The following is a 14,438-nucleotide window of genomic DNA, read 5'->3' as shown; positions in this document are numbered from 1 at the left end:
GAAATTGCATAGAGATGTAGCGCAGGAACAGATTAATTTAACAAAGAATGGTTTGACACGTACTAATTGTTCATATTTCTTATTTCTTGTGGTTGCTAGACTCCATGACTTGTAATTAGGAGCTTATTAAAGTGAATGGTTTCCTTATATCAAAGTGAGGAGCTATTTTCTTAATCCAACTGCTAATAATACTAATGAGAGAACGGATACCATCAAAGTAATCTGCTCTGTCAATTTATATTTTCTTTTGCATATCATCTTATCTTATACAAAGCACATATACATTATGAGAAATGTGTATCTAACACTATCTCTCTCACTATAGTGATGACTATCTAACACTATCTCTCTCCATTAAATTAAGAACTCTTGAACTTAAGTTACTATCTAGAGATATGATTATCCCCTTTCTTCAATTCATGAAATTTTTTGTTGCTTATTAATTATAGCATTCTATTAATTATAACTTATTAGTTCATGAAACTATGTACAACAATGGATTATATATTGGTACACGTTTGGAGATTCATGCTTTTTTTTGTTATGTAAATCTTTATTTATGCTTTTAAATCAAACACCTATCGATGGATCCCTTGCACCTCCTTTTGGTGCAAGTGCTAGTTTTATTTGTTTATTAATAATATAAGGATCACCCAATGAAACATTGCTAGAATCGTTTAATATTTCATCATCAAAAGACCACCACAAGTCAGGTGAAACTGGTCCTTTGGACTGAGGTATTGCTTGAGTCTACAAAACTATCAATGGATGAAATCTGTGACATTTCCAAAATTTCTTGATTTCTGGTTCTCTTAGGTGCTAGTAAGCACAAGGAACCTAAAAATAAGCCATCATTGTTTGGAATATAAAGAAACAAATGAAGGCATCATAGCAATTTTATCTTGATAATCAAACAACATATTACAAATAGAGAATCATGCAGGTATGATCTAGTAGAAGTTCATGTCTTTTCTCATATTTTCAATGTTCAAGAGAAAAAAGAAAGGGAAATACTAAAATTAAAATTTAGTTACCCGAATGAACTAAGCTTGTGGTTTTCCTTTGTAAAAGTCTAGCAAAGCCAATGTGGCATTTCTTATCGATGAAATTCTAGCAGCATATGTAAATAGGGAAAGCACATTATTGGCTATTCCTCACTATTGCTACTGGTAGAGTTTGTTGGCATGCACTGCTGGTAGCGAAATTCCATATAATCTCTGTATAGGTGTTCTATAGTATTTAAAAAGTGAATATGAATTGATTTGCATTCTAAGATGTAGATCTGAATACAAAAATGTGCAGATTTGTTTCTGAATGATTGTAACAAATTTGCAACTTCATAGGAATATACAACTGAATAGGTGTTGATACTAAATATTAATATGGGAATTGTTCCTACTGCAAAAAAAACCTCTCTTCACGATCATGCTATAATAGTTTTCTGCATTCTTAATACATGAGAAGAGATGCTATAAGTCAGTATGCTATATTAGTATCTTTGTACGACCTTCCCCTATTGCTGTACTTAAACATGCATAAAACAAAAAGTTCAGTAGATCTAGAACCGTTCATGCTATCTATATTTGATTCCATCATAATCCAAGTAAGGAGAAGAAACTGCAAACAAACAATTTCTTGAGCTACAATATTATGCAATTTAACATAACTAATGTGCAAAAGAGAAGCTTACATAATTAAATTATTGATGGAAATATCCCCGTCTCCAAAGAACAAAGGAAAAAATGGTTACCATTTTGAAAAGTGTCGTGATTTTTCAATAATATTAATGATAATTTTCAAAATTATCAATAATTTGATCTGATCTTTTTTCAGACTTGCTTTGATATCATGTTGAATTTGTGATCAAGTTTTAATATATAAGTTTCAATTTGATTCTCTAAATATAAGTAGGAGTTTTATTCAATAGAATGATGTATTTGTAAAGTCATGTATATTTTTATAACTCTCAAAAGTAGCTAGAGCACAATATATGTTTGTTTATAAACAATCACTATCGATTTAATCCTTATCACTAATTGGCAGATTTTTACTTGAGCAGAAGACTTGCAAATAATATGTGTTCATTAGTGTCATAACTTGACCGCCCTCAGAAATGGATGGATCCTCCTATCTAAATAAGCAACTTTGGTTTTTTTTTTAACAATCTCTAATTTGTCATGTGTGTGTGTGCGCGCGCGCGTGCGCGCGCACATGTGTGTGTGTAATTTCTAAAATGATTATTATTAGAGAATCGACGTATTTAATCAAAGAGCTATTCTTTATATTTAAACTTTATGACTTTATGTTTTATTTGACTAAAGCTATACAACATTAAAAAAGTTAGTCATGTAACTGTTTATTTAATGTAATACTCTAGGCTGATTTGTGGCTTGTTTGGTATAAGTATAGAGGCTTATGGTGTCTAGAGTTAGTATCCTCCAGGATGATAGCTAGGAGATGGAAGTTTGCATAAAGATTTGAGTTGTATTCTTCTTTGTAATGGTTATAACCCAAAAGGCCTTACATCTTGACATGTTGGATGTAAATCTTATGGTTCTTATATATGATTTTTTGGGGGCTAGGTCACCTCTATTGGGGGTACACTCAGCTTGTGCTAACATTTGATGGTATTAGAGAAAATTTTGATCTCGTGAAGTTTGGTGGTGGATTGATCGACTGTGGAGTTATAGATATCTTTATTGTAAGGTGGAATATCATGTTTCTAGTTTGCAATTGCAGAGAACTCGCAAATGGATCATTTTGGGTCATGAAAGTTTGATATGAAGAGATGGAGTTTTCCTTGGTGGACCAAATTACCAAATTGAGGCAATTTGTGAAGATGGAAAGAAGATTGCCGAGTGTTAGGCAATTGTAATCTTGCAATCAAATCGTTGATGTGAAAAAATTGCACTTTAGGAGAATCCTGATGACTAATCATAATCAATTTTCAAATGAATTTGATAAGAGGATGGAAGAGTTGAGTCAAACTTGACATATATCGATTAGAATGATTGTTTGAAGAAGACAATTTGTGGATAAAGAAGAGTTTGAGGTTGAAGAAATGCATGATGACCTCGTGGAAAATGCATGATGACCTCGCTGAAAATTGTAGAACATCTCATTGTTGATAATAAGATTACTGGGGATAATTATGAGAATTCACATGCTGCTGATATGATTGAGGATTTACATGTTATTTTTTTTGTTGATGTGGATTTGGATTTATATGTTGTTGCTGATATAGATATGGATTTACATATTGTTGACGTTAATTTAGATTTACATGATGTTGATGATTTGGATTTACTTGATTTTGCTGATATGGTTTTGATATTTGTGGATGTTACTATAGTTGATTATGATGATAAGTTGCAGAGGTTGTTTGTGGACCATTATGTTCACTTTGCTTTTGTGAGTAAGCATGCTAATTGGTTAGTTGTGATGCATAAGATTTTCTTGTTTGAATGAATGAAGCATATATGTTGGATTTGCATATTTATTCTTGTATTTGATCAATTGAAAGTATGTGGTGAAGATGAAGTTGAATGCAGATATTTCTTTTGGCACCAAAGTGTGGGGACACTTTTCTATTTACCTCGGGAGTTTGATAGAGGATCATCAAGCATGGGTTTGGGTGGACCTTATGTTTACGAGCTTAGGGTTATGTTTGGATCATATTTGTGGACCTTTTCCAATGTTTTCATAACATTGGATTGTTGTAATACTCCCTCTAGTAATAAAATATAATAATCAAAATATAAATAAATTCATGTATGTATCATTGCAATATTTATAACTGAATATTTAATGGATTGTGATGAGCACTACTTGTAATAAACATCTAATAAGTAAAATTATTAAGTAATTAATTGATAAATTGGTACCAATACAATCAAATAATCAAATAACTAATATCAATTAGTATTCAATAGCTAAATATTATCAATTAATATTATTAGTAATTATTTATTGATTAAATTAGAAATAGTGAGTAAATATTAATATAAGTGAAAATTTAATTAATATTATAATATCAACAAATTAAAAATATATATATCATTTAACTCATAAACTATCAACTAATACAAAACTATAAATTGTTTTTTTTTTTTTAACTCTCAAAAGTCAAAGGTAGTTTGGAAGTACACATTCAAAATGGAAGTTAAAATATTATTTTCAAATCATGGGTAAGGAAGTCACATTCAAATCAAGAACTGGAAGTTAAAATATTATTTTCAAATCAGGAAGTCACATTCAAATGAAGAACTATCTTATAGATTCACTATAGTGGTTTTTAGAATACACACATGCATGCACGCATGTGCACACACTTTATGTTTTTGTTATATTATATAATAGCATAATATGTCATTGAATATACAAGAATTATGTAAATATAATTAAAATGTAATGAATCAACAATTAATATCTAACACTCATTTCCAAACTAGCGATGTCTCCTTCTCCTACTCCTGGTCACGCTGCTCATGAGGATTTTCAAACTACAAATACTCCCGCCCACCATCCTCATGTTGTTGTTCATGCTCTTCGTCCTCCTATTGTAGCTAGTACATGGATCTCTATTGCATATCCTAGTGGGTGCTCTAGGATGTCTCAAACAACCCTATCTAGGTCTCAAGTTGGTGTAGGGAGATTTGCAATTTCTTACGCGGATGTGGCTACTTTTGAGGCATGCATTGGTGGTCCTGCTGCCAGAGGGGTTCCTCATTCAGTTGTGTTTATCTTTGTAAGTAGCCCCATTGTGATTAACTTAGATTCAAAAACTGTTGATGAGATTTTAAAATATGTGGAGGATTACTCCTCTACTGTTGTTATTTTCACTTCAGGGGTTTTTGGCCCTCTCTTCTGAATTTACATGCTTGGATTTCCAAACATCAGGAACCAATCAAATCAGATTTAGTTCCTATTTATCCTATGGCAAGGGATTTTTTTATTGTGAAATTTTCAAATGTCGGAATAGGAAATCCACTTTGTTTCATTATTTCTCTTGGGAGGAACGATTCCCCCTAATTCTCAAACCTTAGTTTCAAGGTTTTGATCCAACTAATGAATCCTTCAATAATATACCTTTATGGGAAAGATTGTCGAATCTTCCCCTTCACTTTTGGTTGGATTCAGTCTTGGAGGTTGTGGGGGAGGCTCTTGGGGATTTCAAATTGGTGGATTATGAGTCTACTAATGTGTATAAGATGATGTATGTCTACATGTTTGTGGCGATTGATGTGTCCAAGGGTTTCCTTGTACAAATTACTTTGGCTTCTCCAAATGATTCTTGGACCCAAGTTCTTAATTATGAGGGTATTCCCTTCAGATGTAGGAAATGTCATAATACTGGGCATCTTGTTGCACAATGCTCCTCTAATAAGGTTAGTTTGAAGAAATCACCTTTTTGGTGGGTCGGGGTTTTAGATTATCACTATACAGTTCAGAAAGACTCAAAGGAAGAGGATGAGGATAGCTCTTCTCAGAATGATTCTTTGACAGATGTTTCTATTGTTGTCCTTAATGATACAGATGTTGTCTCTAAGGTAAGTTTGATTTCGAATATTGATGTTGTCCCTTCTATTGTTGTTTACTCTGTCCAAAATTTTGTTTCTAGTGTTGATTCAGTTGTCTTATCTTATGTTGTTGTGGGTATTGAGGCCCATGTTTCTTCTGTGGGGGTTTTGAGAGTTAATAGTGGGGCTACCCCTTTCCCCCTTTAGATAGTTGTGTGTCCTGCCCAAGTTCTTCAAGTTTATCTTTGAATTGGCAGATGGATACTGAAAAGGTGGAAGATGGATGGACTTCAATTAAAGGAGAAAATGGAAAATCCTCCAAACCTTCGTTTGATATGTCTTTACATTCTCAAAAGACTAGACCAAAATGTAATTCTTGATGGTCCTTGGTTTTATTATGGACTGGTTTTAGCCCTCTTGTGGGGAACTTTGGTTTTTCCCTCTAGTTTGTCGGGTGGTGTTCCATTGTTGTATTAAGATCCTTCATTGTTATATCTTTTGATCCCTTTGTACAAGGTTTTGAGTCCTTTCAAAACCTATTTTTAATTAATCAAAACAATTAATATCTTCAAATAAATTACTCATGCTTGCTTAATGGAATAAGTATCTAAAGGGAGATTATATCTCGATCCAAGTATAACATGGTGGAGGACATTCAATGTGAATGTAATGATATTATCCAAGTAGAACTTGGTGGAAGATATTAATTGTGAATGTCATATAATGATTCAAGTATAAACTTGGTAGACATTCGTTATGAATGACATGAAATGATCCAGATATAACTTGGTGAAGGGCATTCATTGTGAATGTCGTAGTATGACTCAATAACTTGGTAGAGAACATTCCTTACAAATATTACTAATTTTTCAAATTAGATAACTTATTAAAGATATGAAATATTTATTATGAACTTACCAATTTATTTGTAGTCATTATTTATTATGAACTTACCAATTTATTTGTAGTCATTATGGTCCCAAGCTAACCTTAATAGTGGGGACATTACAATTGTACATGAGTTAAATCTCTTTTGGTGGTTGTTGGTAGCCTATTCTTTCTTCCTTGGACAAACTCAAGAGATTGTTTCCCAATGACCTTTGATCATTGGGAGTTAGCTTATGAGATCTTAGATCTCAATCATTGGATAGCATGTAGACCTACATCTAAGACCGCATTGTATTATTTTATCATGTGAGTTAGTTATGTTTGTAAACTTAGGGCATGCACTAAGTGTTTATTTAATGTAATTTGTTAAGACAACTTGTGGCCTATTTGGTATAAGCATAGAGTCTTGCAATGTCTAGAGTAGTCAATAGTTAGTATGGAGCATCTCGAGGGATGATAGCAAGGAGATGGAATTTTGCATAAAGACTTCAGTTGTATCCTTCTTTGTAAAGGCCATGATCGAGAAGGTCTTACAATGCGACATGTTGGATGTAAATCTTATGATTCATATATATGATTTTGTGTTGCTTTAGGTTTGAAGCTCTATGTTATTGTTTAGTTTATGTACTATGGTTATTTTGCTAGGGGATAGGTCACCTCCATTGGGGGTACACCCAACCTTGTGTTGTCATCATTTCATCCTCTCATTGAGGGTTTCTATGTGTGAAATTAATGTGTCAATGATGTTTATGCTTGTGTATGAGTTAACGTGCTTTTGTAGTATTGCTTTCATAGTATTATTTAGATCACTTGTAGAGAAGTTAATACAAAAGGTAAGTTAATTAATTAGTTGGAAAACTTGTACCAATTCACCCCCTGCTCAGAATTGGTTGGGGCCAATGATTGATATCAGAGCACAATCCTTGATAGCAACGAGCTTGAGAGTTTGAGTGAAGATCAAATTCAAACAGACATAAATGAATTTTGGGGTTAAAGGATGAATGTGTGTCACCTTTGAGGCTAACTTTGGGGTTTTAGCCAAATGGGTTATGGTCAAATCAGGTTTGACTTCAGTTGGAACACTCTGGTACTAGCTATTTACAATGGGGTGATGACGTGCACACTGGGGTGCTGGCCAAAACTGTGGGTTCCGGCTAGAACCCCAAAAACTAGAGAAAGGCCTAAATCATCCATGACAAGCTTATTTGAAAAGAGAAAATTATAAGAAGTGTGGAGCGGGTGAGGCCTACATGAGGATTTTAGCTAGACTAGGTAAGTTTTGTATATTTTAATAAATTTTTAAAAGCATTTTACATTTTTAATAATTATGATAGTTTTGTATTTTATTTTTTTCTTTGTATTATTAAAATATATGTTTAAGATTTTATTTCTAATTGTAGAAATATGTGTATAGTGTTTTATTTTTAATTGTAGAAATCTATAGTAGAAAAATGTGTATTTTATTTATGAATATCAATTATAGATTTAATTTTTAATTATGAATATTTAATGTAGAAAAACTTGTGTTGATTTTTACGAGAATTAATTGTAGAAAATTATGTATTTAATTTATGAGATTTTTAATGTTAGAAAATATCAGAAAACTTTAAACATAAATTAGCATTAGTTCATTAATATTACAAAATGATAGAAAATTTTACAAAAAACTTTAGAAAATACTAGTTCCCCTTAACTATAACAATTATGTAAATCATAATCCAATCTTAAACCCTAAAACTTAATCCTAACCCTAACCTTAATTAAAATTTGACCTCTAACTAACCTGAACTAAAATCCAACTTCTACTTAATATTAACTATAATTTTTTCCCAAAGGCAAGTTGAAATTGATAATATTACCCTAGTTTTGGTCATTGAAAATAGTTAGTGTTCAACATTACACATTTAATAATCAATTAGGATGCTAAAATAATTGAACCTTGTTTGTAACACCAAAGAAAAGTTAACACTAACCATAACAGTAAATCTAACTAAATCCCAACCATCACAAAATAGAACTATAACTCTAACATTGAACCAAATTAAATCCTAATTCTAATAATGAATATAGTTATAATAGTGAGAGTTAGGTTATTAAACTAATGTTCTATTGGAGATTCCTCCCATGATGGCTCTCACTCCTCCCGTGAAGGTTCCCACTCACGTTGGAGTTCAAACTTCTACTTCTTATGTCCATTGTCCTTTGGATGCTTCAAGGGATGCCCTTCGTTCTCTAGGTGTGGCTATGGTTGTTCCTCCTGCTGTAGCTTGGATCGTTGTTTCATTTCCTTCTCTCTATGCTCCTATTATTTTTTTTGCTCACCATTCTTCTAATGTTCTTGGGTCTCAGGTTGTTGTGAGGAGATTTGCTATCTCCTATACAGATGTGGTTGCTTATGAGGTAGGTATCGGTGGTCCTATTGTGAAGGGGGGGCCTAGTTCGGTTGTGTTTGTCTCTGTAAGTAACCTACTTGTGCTCCATTTAGATTCAAACATTATTAATAAAATCAACACATATATGGTGGATTACTCTATTACTACTTCAATTTTTCATTTTAGGGGTTTTTGGCCCTCTCTTTCAGATTTGGATGCTTGGATTTCCAAATATTGGGAACCAATAAATTAGGATTTAGTTCAGATTTACCCTGTGGCGAGGGGTTTTTTATTATGAAATTTTCCAATGGTAATGATAGAAATTCCATCCTTTATCGTGGTTTCTCTTGTGAGGAAAGGTTCCCCTTGATGGTCAAACCTTGGTATCCATCTTGTGATCTGACTACTAAATCTTTTAATAAGATTCCTCTTTGGGTAAAGTTGTTGAATCTTCTCCTTCACTTTTGGCTAGATTCAGTCTTGGAGGCTATGGGGGATGCCCTTGGGGATTTCTTACTGGTTGATTTAGTTTCTTGTAATGTCTATAAGATAATGTATGCTCACATTCTTGTGGAGATGGATGTCTGCAAGGGGCTCCCTGAAAAGTTGAAGTTGGCTTCTCCAAATGTTTCTTAGATTCAACTTCTTGATGATGAGGGTATTCCCTTTAGATGCGGGAAATATCATAAGACTGGCCATCTCGTTACGCGTTTCTCCTCTGACAAGGTTAGATCGAAGTTCAGATAATCAATATATGGTTCTACAAGTATCCATGGATGTGGATGGGTTGGATAGCTCTTCTCATAGTGATCTCACTTAGGCTAAGGATTCTATTGTTGTCTCAGATGATTCAAATGTTGTCCCTACGATGGTTTTGACTCAGAATGTTGCTGATGACCTGTCTCCTAGTGTTGATTTTATTGATTTGACTATTGTCCCTTTGTCGGTTGTGAATCAGAATGTTGTTGTTGTCCCTTTTTCTATTGCTTACTTTGTCCAGGACACTGTTGTTGGTGCTTCTCCTGTTGTGATGGTTTTGGGGGTTAGTGGAGACCAGCAAAAGGATGATGGGAAGGTGGAGGATGGTTAGACATCAGTTAAAGGAAAAAAAGGCAAATCTTCCAAACCTTCATTGGATATGTCTTTACGTTCTCAAAAGACTGGACCAAAATGTAAATCTTGATGGTTTGAGGCCTCTTGGGTTGTTTTCCCTCTTATTGGAAAATTTGGTGTGTCTCTCTAGTTTGTCGGGTGGTTTTCCACAATTGTTGTAAGATCCTCATTGTTATATCTTTCTTGTCCCTTTGTACAAAGTTTTGGGTCCTTTCAAAACCTATTTTTACTTAATCAAAACTATAGTTATAATAGTAAACCTTAACCTTAAATACATCAAAACATGATTAAAGTCAAATTTGCTTGAATCCTCATTCAACCTTTATTTGATCTCTAATTATAAGGCTACATAAATCCTTAAATTTAGTTTTATTGAAAACTATAATAAATGAACCCTAAGCATAGTAAATCACCAACCACAATCCTAATTGATTCCTAACTCTAATTGAAACTCACTTATTATTCTAACCCAATTTCTTTTATTAACATTTCTAACTCAAAGTGTAATTCTTTTCTAATTATAACCTTTAATGGGCATTATCTCCAATTTAGACATAAATCTAATTAAATATAAAAATATAATTTAAAACAATCTTAATTTTCTTTCTCATTATAATTTTAGATTTTGTTTACTAGCAGGGTTCATTTAAGTTTATGATTATGATGAGATTTTCTTATGACTAGGTTCATTTAACATTGTGAATCTTAAAAGTCATTTTGGTTTCATATATAGTTAAAATTAACTAAGCAATAACTCGCATAGACCTAAATCTCTAAATAATAATATTCCATCAAGTTTCATTTTCCACCCTTAACATAATTAAAAACTAAAATACACTTAAGCACCTAAAATTGATTTAAATCCTAAACCTAACAAAATTTGGCTCTAGGAACATGTTTTAATGCTAATCTAAGTTGAATATATGACCTAACACCATTTAACCCTAAATAAAGCCCAAGTAATCTTTAATAACCCAATTTCTTTTATTAACATTTCTAACTGAAAGTGTAATTATTTACTAATTATAACCTTTAATGGGCATTATCTCCAATTTAGACATAAATCTAATTAAAATATCAAAATATAATTTAAAACAATATTAATTTTCTTTCTCATTATAATTTTAGATTTTGTTTACTAGTAGGGTTCATTTAAGTTTATTATTATTATGAGATTTTCTTATGACTAGGTTCATTAAACTCTATGAATAAAAGTCATTTTGGTTTCATATATAGTTAAAATTAATTGAGCAATAACTCATACCGACCTAAATCTTTAAATAATAATATCGATTAAGTTTCATTTTCCACCCATAACATAATTAAAAACCAAAATACACTTAAGCACCTAAAATTGATTTAAATCCTAAACCTAACAAAACTTGGCTCTCGGAACATATTTTAATGCTAATCTAAGTTGAATATATGACCTAACACCATTTAACCTAAAATAAAGCCCAAGTATTCTTCAACTATAGTGTTGGAACTAACCCTAAGCACTGCTAATTATAATTTTAATCTAAGTCTAATTGAATCAAGTCACCCTAGGCCTATTTCATCCCACTTCTAACTCTACTTAAAAATGTAATCAAAATTTTAGATTGAGAAATATTTTAGCTGTTATTAAAATTTAAATGTATTGTAGTTGAGTATTAAATATAATAGAATAAAATTTTTTCTTTTATGTGATTGATATTAGATTGTACTTAAATTTTAACACTCATTGCATGATTTTGAAATGTATGGTTTGATTAGATTAGTTTTTTTTTAAATGTGTACATACGTGTGTGTGTGTGTGTGTGTGTGTGTGTGTGTGTGTGTGTGTGTGTGTGTGTGTGTGTGTGTGTGTGTGTGTGTGTGTGTGTGTGTGTATGTGTGTACATACATACATACATACATATATATATGATAGATCTTGGAATACATGACAGATCTTCTAATGAGTCAAATTCACCTTAGCCGTCTTCTACCTCCACTTTCGATGCAGAGAGTGATTTAGAGGACTCACCTCCTTCCTCTCCTAGTCATCATTCACAAGTTTATGATTCTCCTACATATTCTCCATCTTCTGGTCCACTTTGGAATAGACAAACATTGCAGTTTACAGGTGATTGGGTTAGGGATCCATCAAACACCAAGTAGACTCATTCGCAATTCCAGGATGCTCCACATATCTTTATTGCTACTGCCTTAGATCCACTGTCTTCTCATGAGGCTTCTAGTATTCTTGAGTGGGATACAACTATGCAAGAAGAGTATAGTTCCTTGAAGAGGAATCACACTTGGGATCTTGTCCCTCTTCCTAAGGGAAGAAAAATTGTTCGATGTAAGTGGATCTATTGAACAAAATTTGCAAGCTTTGTTGGGGGTGCGAGATGCTTCATCTTTTGGGGGGGCCTCTTCCTCTCACTTGGGGTCCTGATTTTTTTTGGGGAGTCTTTTTTCTTTCTCCTTTAGGGGAATTTTATGTACATGGATACCTCATCAGGCCTGACTTGTCAGGACCCATTTCTACATCCACCTAGGCTTTGCTTATGGGGGGGTGTTAGAGTAGTTTTTTTTTAAAATTTCCTAGTGGGTTATTTATTTTTCCCTATATTGCTAGTTTTTTCCTACACTTTTAATAATCTTGCTTAGGTTAATAAAGCATGTCTTATTTAGAAAGTGGTTGTGAGGTGTCATCTTCCTACATATGAGCATCCATTATCTATCTTAGGAAGATACTTTGCTATCTTTAGTCTGATAGATGGTTTCTCCTCATTGGTCGATGTTGCCACCTCCTCCCTCTTCCTTGTCTATATAAGCATGCTACCTAGCTTGTATTTGTAATCGATTTCATTTGCATCCTCTTAATATTGTTTTGCTTCCAGCATTTGCATTACTCTCTTGGAGACTAACTCTATGTTGCTATTTTGATTTTATCAGTTGCATTCATAGTTTAAATATCTATTATTTGCACTAGTTTTTTGGGTTATCAATCTTTTCAGATTCTAACAAGATGGAGACAAAGGTTGCAAGTCCATCATTACACCTACAAATTTTATAACAAAGTCTCTAAAACATTTTCAATAAATCCTTTTTGTTGATCTCTTATTGTTAGAGTATTCTATGACCAGGGTTCCATGAGGACAAGGTACTTGGGTACGAGTACAGGGATGACTAATTTTCAAAATAGGTGATAGGGGTACTTGGGTATATCAAACATTTTTTTTAATGTAATTTAATATTTATAGAAATTTTGAAAGTATTAGTCATAACAATGAGTTTTCAAAGCAAGAAAAATGATAAAGTTTGCAAATGTAATGTATTGTTTTCAGTTTAAATTTTGCAATATGTTCATAATAATAAGATATGATAAATGTTTAGATGCATAACAAAAAAGAGAGTGTTAAAAGATGAACAAGATCATAAATCATATGACAATGACATATTACAAATCAGATCACAAGTTTTTTTTCTTGAGATCATTGTGTAGGACCTAGATACTCAAATAGAGTGAAAATATAAAGGAAAATATATCACTATTGCAACACATCCTATCTCCTTTGTAATTCTACATATGGAAACTATATTGGGAAATATAAGTTAAACCACTCTTTACACCTTCCAATCTAGAAAGATTGACTCTAATAATATGACAACTGTTAAAAAAATTTCCCCTTGGAAAAAAAAGCCCACACCCACTAAGACATTTTGTTCAAAAATAGGCAAAGGTGGTGGAATTATCTTTAACTGTGTCAATCCTTATCAAAGACCACTAAAACCCACAAGTCACATATCTATGATTCATAGCCATTAAATTCCTTATTATTTATAACGCATATGTTTCCCCACATCTGTACAATTTAACGAGCCATAGCATCTTTGTGTTTTTTTTTTTTTTTCCAAAGGTGGTCCAACATTTTTGTGGGCCTAAATTTAATCCTTGTCACAAGTTTTTCTTTCTTGAGATCATTATGTAATCCACTATATTGCTTACCTTTTGCATTTGAGGTGGTTTACTTTGTACATATCAAGAAATGATCATTTCATGAGAATCAAACTCCTACATCCATGGAAAGGCCATCATTTCAATAATAAACTAAAAAATGTTTAAGGGGGCTATCAATCTTCTTGTAATCAGTCAAAGGATCAATGAACAAAGAAGACTTAAATCATTCACTAGACTTCCTTAGGAGTCTATTAATGTCTTTGAAGCATCATATTTGCAAAACAACTAATTAACCACAATGAAAAGCCAAGATTTTTGAAAATAAGTTACTTCTTGTTACATTTCATGATCCATGTTCGCACAAATGATGATCAAACCCGTATTATCCCTTGTCCCTATGCCTTGAACAGGTTATATAGGGTGGATTACAACTTTTCCAACTAATCCAAATTGGTTGGAACTCATTACAAGTATGCTTAGGCCTTCTAAACTAATTTACAAACTAATTGTTATAATTCAACAATTCAAATTTATAAAGTCCTTATCATTCAATTTGTTATGAAGTCCTTATCAAGACGTTTAACCTTTACAACATTTTTTCTAGTCCACATGACC

Source organism: Cupressus sempervirens, chromosome 1, assembly GCF_028749045.1.
Source record: "Cupressus sempervirens isolate cs-2001-9-10 chromosome 1, ASM2874904v1, whole genome shotgun sequence".
NCBI lineage: Eukaryota > Viridiplantae > Streptophyta > Pinopsida > Cupressales > Cupressaceae > Cupressus > Cupressus sempervirens.
This window is presented reverse-complemented; position numbering follows the sequence as displayed.